Raw genomic sequence first — 9,387 nt, forward strand, 5'->3', positions numbered from 1 at the left:
CCACACATGAAGATAACATCGTTTTGAGGTCTTAATGAGAATTGACATAATGACATTTGCTCCGCCCTGATAGATTTATCTAGTGAAATAAAGCTAAAAATCTATTTAATGATAATCGCAAGGATTTCTGACGAATGTCCATTTCTTTATCTAATAAATAAACTGTTTTGTCTTTCTCCTGACTGTATGGAAGCAGCATGTTCATGACATAATTCTCTTTTTATTATGTTTTCTGGCTGTTTTCGACTTCAGTAAACCGCTTGTAGACGGTGACATCAAATGTTGTTTATATTTTTAAAAATGTTGCTAAAGCGGCTGAGAAATGCAGTGGAGAATACAGCAATCAGACAATCTTTCTAAGAGAATAGAGATAGAATAAGATACACAAGCCTTGTTTTTTTTATCTTTTACGAGATGATAATGTTTTTTTAGGGAAATCATGGAGTTCTGAGTCGATCTGCACCATCTCCCCTCTCTGTACATTCAGGTTTGCATGTGCATAATACAAGGTATTAACATGTATAAATACTATTGTTAACATCAATGTGAAAGGAATGTGTGCACATACACAATAAACATGTAGGATATATTATTACAGTTATAAACTGCAATGCAGTGCCCTATGTGTTTGACACCTCCCCCTCCCCCCAAACACGCACACACATTATGAAAGTTGCAGACTTCGAACAGTTATATTTGCACTGAATATACAAAACTCTTGTCATTCGACTCAATTTTGAGACAACAGATGAGAAAGGAGGTCTGCAGTCATGCAGTAGTTGAAGAATAACCCATTTTTAAATTAATAATTCAGTTCTGTACTTGTAGAATTTTAATTATTGGTTCACTAAACATGCGTTGATCTTGTCCTTTAGCATACATCCATGTTACATATAATGAAAAGCACAACATGTAATAATTTCATTATATGATTGAATAATTCCATTCTCTATGATTGGCTGATATCAAAAATGTACAAAAATTTACTACGTAATTTTCACCTGCACGTGTTCTTCCAGGTAAATATTATAGGGTTATTGAACTTATATTGGTGAACATTGGCACGAGTTGTGGCTGTACAAATGCACGAGTTTGCGAGTATTTACCAAAATGAATTCAAAAACTCCTTTATTATATAGCTAAAATATCTCCCATTGATTTATATTAATTAATCCAACTAAAATACTCAAACTAATAAGAATTTTCAGTATCAGTATTTAAATTGAAGTCTGTCCTGTAAGTGTTTAATATCATCGCATCATTTCATAAGTTCTATGGTCGATACAATGACCTTGTCAGCAAATACAATTTATCATTGAGTCAAATGCTGATTGACGTTTTTCACACTATTGTTAGGCCATTATTTACACACTGAATTGTCGACGGATTTTTCCGTTATTTCCCGATCATGACAAGGAGCACACGGCGGGTGTGACCGGTCGGCAGGGGATGCTCACTCCTCCATGGCACCTGATCCCACCTCTGATGTTTGGAGGTCCGTGTTTGCTCTGCTCCTATTTTGTATTGATTAATGGACTTTTGAGCTTGAATACTGTTCGTTATCTCCATATATTTCATTCAATTACCCTACCAAGCGTCATGATGTTATATAACCAACCTTTATGATGTGCTAATCCAGGTTTTATTAAGGTTGATACGTGCGAAATTATTAATTAATAATTTAAAATTTGCGTGGAAATAAACACATCTTTTGAGAGGTTGACCAGACGACATTTTTGTTTACAAGGGGGCGTTTGATATTGTACGCTCGTATTCGAAATGTTTCGGGCATAATCATATATGTTATACAAACTCGGCGCCCAATAAAACATCAAGATATTGAACGCTAAAATTTTCTAGACTTTAGTAGTTCTTTTTTATCATAAACTATTTATAATCTATTTTAAAAAGGGATTAACTTTCTCACATTGGTCTAAAAATAGATCAGTTGGGAAATTACAAATAGATAAAAATAGTCTTGGAAAACTATTTCACTTGCTACAGATTATTCAAAGATTTATTTCTTTTTCAGTTGCCAGTTTTCCCTGATAATCCCCTGCTGCTTGTTGTAATTTGGGGTCGTCCTTTACGCTTGGCGACCCCTTGCTGCTTTAAAACTTCCCACGACCAACAATCGCCAATATCATAATAAACGTGTTTGATATCATGTTCGTTTTATTTTCCTCTATATAAATAATAGCATCTATTAATTAGGTCTTTCAACCTTTCTGTGAAATGCTTATGTTTAATATTATTATTATTTTTCTTCCCGGACTTTTGAAACCGCAAGGCTTATCGAAAAACTTTATAGTTCATGATTCTGGATATTAAAAGTTATTCCGAAAAACGACCCCCCCCCCATGTTTGATTTTTGACCTCTCACGAAACCGTAAACCGTAGAGGTACGAAACTTTCACCAATGTCTTCGAGTAATTGAGGGGACTCTTCAATCTATTCATTGCGAAAGGATTCGTTGACCATTTCAATGAGTTATTCCCCCTGAAGGTTTTTGATGTTTATGAAAAATTATAAATTTTCAAAACCATATGTCGTAGACACATGAAATCAACTGCATTAAATTCTTTGAATTTTGACCTTGAAATTCAGGTCAAACTGAAGGTCAAAGGCCAATGTCATTCAAACTATGAGAAATTTATAGCTCTCTTGTCTTTCAACATCTGCTATATGTCTTTGCATCTTTAATATGTCCTTCTAAAACTATTTCAAAGATTTCATTCTTGTCCCCTAAGCTTAAAGTTGCATAATGAGTCAAAACCTTGTGTTTCTTTTAAAAACTGCAAAATATAAGTGCCGCAAAAACAAATGATTTATGTATCGCTTTCTTTTTATCGTCAATGTCAACAATGTCAAGGCCACGCGTCCTTTATTTTTAGCGTGAAACTTGTAAACAACATTGAATTGGGGCAAGCAGAAGTAAGGAATAAGTTATGATCATCTTTTTTGAAGATTGTATCAAAATTCTCAGTCATCCGACATTTATATCTATGGAATTGAAACCATGGTAAATTCTTCAACTTTTCAGCGCATGTGTACAATAAAGAGGAAGAAGTAAAGCAATATTTTTGTAATGGGTTATACAAAGATTTTTTTTACTTTTATTTTTCTCCATTAAATTAGATTTTTTTAGGTTCTGAAACCTGTAATTTTCTGAAACCTAATATCTTCAAGAACTGAACAAAATTTGCATGTGCCATGCAAAAATTCTACTGTTGTCAATTTTTCCCTTTTGTCCGTCACAGTGTCACTTTAACCTCTTTTAAAGTTATTGCCTCTTGTGCAAAAAACTCCTCTGAAACCGTAAACTTCAGAGACACGAAACCTTCACTAATGTCTTCAAGGTCGTTAGACACAACTTTATTCTATTCAGTGCGAAGGGATCTGATGACCTCTTATATGAGTTATTGCCCTTTAAAGTCTTTGCGCTTACTATTAAACCTTATAACTTGAAAACTAAAAGATGTAAAAGTATGGGGTCAATTACAATGTGACCCTTGACCTTTGACCTTGAATATTTGTTAAAGGCTAAAGGTCAAGGTCATGTCAATTTTTTTATTTTTTCATTTTCTTCCATTTTTCATGCAATTTCTGGGGGGGGGGGGGTTATCATAGAATTAAAATATGCAATCTTTTTTAAATTCAAAGAAGGTGGAAAGACCTCTAATTGTTCTGTGAACAATTAGTCTACTAGTTTAAAAAATAGATGCGCTTATTTTATGAGGAAAACTTACATTTCTGCTATTTGAGTTGGGCTAGCTAAAAAAAAAATTGGAATATCGGAATAATTGGAATATCTCAAAATTCCTCCTCTTTGCTCTGGATCCAAAAACGAAAGGTACACGAGTTTTGTAGCAGACAGAATTTTGAAAAAAATATACTTTCAACCACAGTTTTTCTTAAATCCCAACCCATCCCATTCCCAAAGGTAAAAAATAAAGATAGATTTTTGCATCATGAAGTAAACAAAAATTTAGGAAGTTTTGTCTGCTGTTGGGTTTTCTCTATCATTTCAGGTTTTGACTAGAGGATTCACTTCACTTGAAGATTTCTGCATTCCATTGGCCTGACTCTGTATGCTGTGACTTTTAATTGCGTTCAGCTCGCGTGAAGAATTCCAGCATGACATTCCATCGAAATGGGTGTTTTGTTTTTTCCGGTGTGCCATCTCATGCTTAAGTTTGCGCCGAGCCATTCAACTGATGCTATAATTCATGGTGCTGCTCCTGCTTAAAACAAACTTATTTACTTTGAAAATGTGTGCTGCTTTCAACAAATTCATGAACTGGTCTGCTTTGCTTGTTTAAAACAAACTCATTCACTGTGCAAAATGTGCACTGCTATTAATAAATTCATGCATTGCTTTGCTTGCAAAAAAATGTTGAGTAACGTTCGCGGTTAACCCGTAATGATAACTCTACATACATGTGATGTTTATGTGAAATACATAAAATATAATTGTAAGGTTAATTATCGTTCGCGGTATACCCGGAACGGCCATATTTATGCTTATTAATAGTATATGTATATGCTTTCAGGTTGTTTGCTGCTGTTGCTGCTGCTTGTTGCAATTTGGGGTCGCCCTTTACACTTGCCGACCTCTTGCTTTTAAAAAGGCACGACCAACAATCGCCAATATCATAATAAACGTGTTTAAAATCATGTTTGTATTATTTTCCTCTATATAAATAAAGTGTTTTTAAGTATATATTTTTTATCATTGAAGCTGTCTATAGTTGCAGGCTTAAAGAATAAATGGAACTAGTTAAAACCGGCATGTGCGTCACCCAGAATATAATTTATAAAACATATGCATCAATTTATACACAGAGTATGATTTCTACGAAAGCAATTCAAATTAATTTTATACTTTCCCAATTTAATTTTTTCCCAATTTTGTATGGGTGAAAGAATTTAACTCTAACCACTTCGTTATGCGGGTGACTCAAACTTAATAGTTATATTTGAGAGGAAAAAACGGAAGGTATCAAAGACGTCTTTTGTAACGTATATAAAGAACGAGGACAAAGAAAGAAAGTTAAGCTAATGATTTTTGATAAATGATGCATTGAGTTTTGATTCGATGAAGTAAAGCCTAGCGCATTCCGTAGTAACTATTTGTTTAATATTTGCGAGTTACTACGTAAACAATCTTTATTACATAAGTATTAGAGAGTCATCTTCCATGCTTGGTCAATGATACATTTTAATGCTATATTAAGAATGAATGTGCCAGAGGGCAAAGCGACATTCCAAGACATAGGGTTTTTTTTAAAATTACCTACTTTTTTTAAAGTTGATGCTCATTTCTTTGCAATTCATTAGGTTATATATAATTTCCAATGAAATTATGAAAACACCCTTTTCTGTATACTTTTTTCCCCACTGAATATATATTGTATCAGAAATCAGACTGTATTATCCTCATTTCTGAGGAAAGAGACACATTGAAACATTAAGCAGTTTAGTTTTTGTTTGCCTTGCGCTTGTATTTTTTGGTTACATTTGACATTTCTTATTTTGAGCTGAAATCAGAGCCAGCCTGAGTATAAAGGGTTACATGATGACAAAAAATACCATTGTAAACAACGATGGACAAACTCTCCTAGAAACTACTAAGATATTCTAAGTAGAGTTTCTTAAAAATGAGACAGCTGAACTTCAAGTGCCGTTGTATACAGAATGTTGCCATAACTGTACAGCGACTAGTTCAACGAGAGCAGAAATGTATCATTATCAGTCCTTGTCACAACATATGGTGCAACAAATATGCAAATTTGTTTTATTTCTGTAGTTTATTGCAAGAGATAAAACGTATCTTATTACATGCTAATGTTTTTACAATTATTTTATGATCGTCTTTATGAATCTTTCTGGTTTATTTCGAAATTTATCTCATTATTGATGAAGATTTTTGTTCTCTTCCTTTATTTTATTTATTTTATTTTTTTTTTTGTTTTGGTCAAAGTACAGGAGAATAATTCATATTATCGTTTATGTTCTTATTCACATTGTACAGGAACCAAATTTGATCTTTAAATAATTATATCAACCTCTATGTATATTTCTTTACTTCGATCCACAAGGAAGAGCAGTCACTCCATAGTATTGATTGATTGATTGTGTTTTATGTCCCATGTGAGAATTGTTTCCTCATGAAGAGACGTCACCATATACCGATAAGGGGCTAAACCTTAGAATTTAAATTGCATCCAGGGCAATCGAGCAATGAAATATATTTATCAAACCGACGACTACCTATGACACAGGGTCTTAGTTTTAAAGTTAAAGAGAGATATGTAACTTTCACTACACAGTGCCAAGCGCCTGGCGAAAGAACAGTTGCTACCTATATTTTAATCGACTAAGGTCTGTCGCAGCCGAGGCTTGTTAGGGCACGACCATCTGATTATGAAGCGAAGTCTTTACCCATCGAACTACCGTAACAGTTAAAAGGTAAAAGATTCAATCCCAGACAGGTAGAAACTGCGAAAGAATAGTATAGGCTAAACTCTGATACATGTGCTTATACAATATGACGTCATAGTAAGCTTAATGACGTGAAGTCTAGACATTCCGATTTCTGATAATCTCGGTTTAAAAATTAATTTCAGGTACTCAGAACCGATGGAAACATGCAAAATACGACATACAACTAAATATCTAACTAATCTAAACTAAATCTTGACATTTTTTTTAGATGGGATAAACAGCGAAGTACATGCCGTGAGTATCATGTCTGATATATAAGTAATTAAAGATTAAAAGTCAGTTACGCTGAGGTATTGTCATAATTTTTTCTTATAATGAAGACAGACAAGTTTTGAAAATCCAATCAGCTTTACCTCTGTCCTTCTTAACAACAAAGATCCAGAAGTTCAACACTATGCCGCAGAGTTTGAAACATTATTTTTGTTTATTTGGAAAGATTGTATTCCATATAATAACAACAAAATTTCTTGCATAGAAGATACATCTGGATTTACACAAAGAACTAATGTCTGAAAGTACCAATTAATGTCATCTTTATTACATAAGACCAGCATGTGCACCAATTGGATGAATTACCACAAATTCTCAATGAGCATTATCTAACAGGCAGTTCTAATCTAAAAAAAATAATTCGATCTTGCAGTTCTAATCTTATCTCTCTTCCCGACTTGCAAATATATTTTCTTGAATTTAAATGACTCAATAAAACGCTTATTTATCACGGCAAATTTAGAGGCGACTGTTTTCACACAAGCGTCAATTTCTTGAAAACTACTATTTGCAAAAGAGACAAGCTTTTCAGATAGCTATAAGACCTTCGCTCATATATCAAACATACTAACATCTTGCTCATATATCAAACATACTAACATCTTACAGTACTGGCACAGGTAAGGTGCTCAGTTTTCAAGGCTATATTAAAGGAGAATGTACTAGAAATGTAAGAGATACTAGTGATAAAACTGTCCTACAGGTTATTTTTATAAGATTTTTATAATTTATCTGGTAAAAAGAGGATCATAAATCAGAAATTGAACATATTAATTAAGAAAATAGTTTTGCAATTACAATGGATTTTCCCAACGTTTTGGTCACAAGAGTAACCAATGCATTAAGAGTTTGTAGAAATTACTAAAAGAAACAATCGAATTTCATACATGAAGTATGTAAATAATTATTCACAACCTCTTCTCTGGTTGCATACAGTAAACACAAGATTAAAGGGATCTAACCATTAAACGAATGATGAAGATAACGAACAGCCATCAAGCTCAAAGGTCCATGGAACCAATACAAATTTAGCGTAGAGAAAACACGGGTCCCTGAAAATATCACACGTTAAATGAAGACTTCTAATATTCTTCTTTCATCAACTTATTTGTCAATAGCTTGTCCCGTTTTTGAAATTGTTCGCACGTAGAACATTCTCTTGTGTACGAAATGAAGTGGGAGACATAAACTTTATGTGCAGATGCTACGATAATGGTTTATTACTACATAAATAATGAAGTTGACGAGAGAAAAGGTTAAGTAATTACGTTTATCATTAAATGTTTTATTGGGTTACAATTAACGTCTTTTTCTAATAAGATATCAAAATATGAAACAAATGTGTCAGACTCTGTGGTATCTTTTATTTAGAGTTTAAAGTGATATTCATGTATCTAAACAAAGAAGGAATGAAAATGAATATTGTTGTTTTATAAAACGTTGAATTGAAGTCAACAGTAAGATATTTTTTTGTGTAGAATATTTTGAATAATTCCTGATTCATATAAAAACGATATTAGGTAAAATCAGATTTTTTTTAAAACAAAATATTTCGCAATTGACCCAATTTTATGTGTCTGATGTCAAAAATCGTGGACTTTAAGTTATCTTGGGGAGTAAGTGTATAAGTGTTGAAGAGTCTTACGTAATGGCATAACATTTTTTTTAACTTATAATGTATATTTGGTAGGATTTTATGAAGTTTAGGAAATCCAGTATTAGTATGATAATCCGTGTTCAATTTGCTTGTTGGGAATATTAGAAATTTAATACTTAGATATATTTTGGAGAATTTATTCTATAGAAAGGGAATTATGATAAAAAGTTGGATTACCAATTAATCTTGCAGAAATACTCCAAGTTCCTTTAAAATTCAATTAAAATAATGAGCCTTACAAACAAGGAAAATGATGTTACCTGCGTTGTCAGCTGGGACCAGTACCTTTTGATCGTGTTGAATATTTATTTCCGTTTTACACTACTTAGTAATTGGTATCCCGACCGTTTTGTGTAAGTGTAAGTATTTGCCTTTTTGTTTATTTATTCATATTTTCTATATAAAATATGTTTTTCCTTGCTTTACTTTATTCTACAATATGCCATTTTTTCTTTGATTTCAAAAATGATAAACACCCTAGACAAATGCTTTTTTAATTATAGTTTACTACATACTGTATCAAAGATTTTACTATAAAAATCAACTTTTTTACGATAGATTATCAGTTTTCCTTTGGATCTCAGATTGTTATGTTTCATATTTTTCAATTCATACATACCCACTTTTTGGATTCTTTTTCAATATTTCACATTCATTGGAATTAAATTCAAAATATCAAAAAAGGTATAAAGTAAAGCTTTAAGGAAAATAGATTTATCAAAGTATATTATATAATTAACTTTAGTTAACCATAGTAGGCTCTTTTTAAATATAGTACATTTTTCTTCGGGAAATTCTCTAAATAATGTCAAACAAAGCAGTATCATCCTTCCTCTTTATTTTAGTAATTTGATGGCAAGCATTTGTTAAACTTGAATTAAGAATAATGAATAATGAAAATTTGTCTTAATCATGACTTTATTTTAATTATTGTGGGTGGGGGAGGTTTAATT

The sequence above is a fragment of the Saccostrea echinata genome, unplaced genomic scaffold (assembly GCF_033153115.1).
Source record: "Saccostrea echinata isolate AGI-Se365-2 ecotype Australia unplaced genomic scaffold, CSIRO_AGI_Sech_v1 ptg000033l, whole genome shotgun sequence".
NCBI classification, from domain to species: Eukaryota; Metazoa; Mollusca; class Bivalvia; order Ostreida; family Ostreidae; genus Saccostrea; species Saccostrea echinata.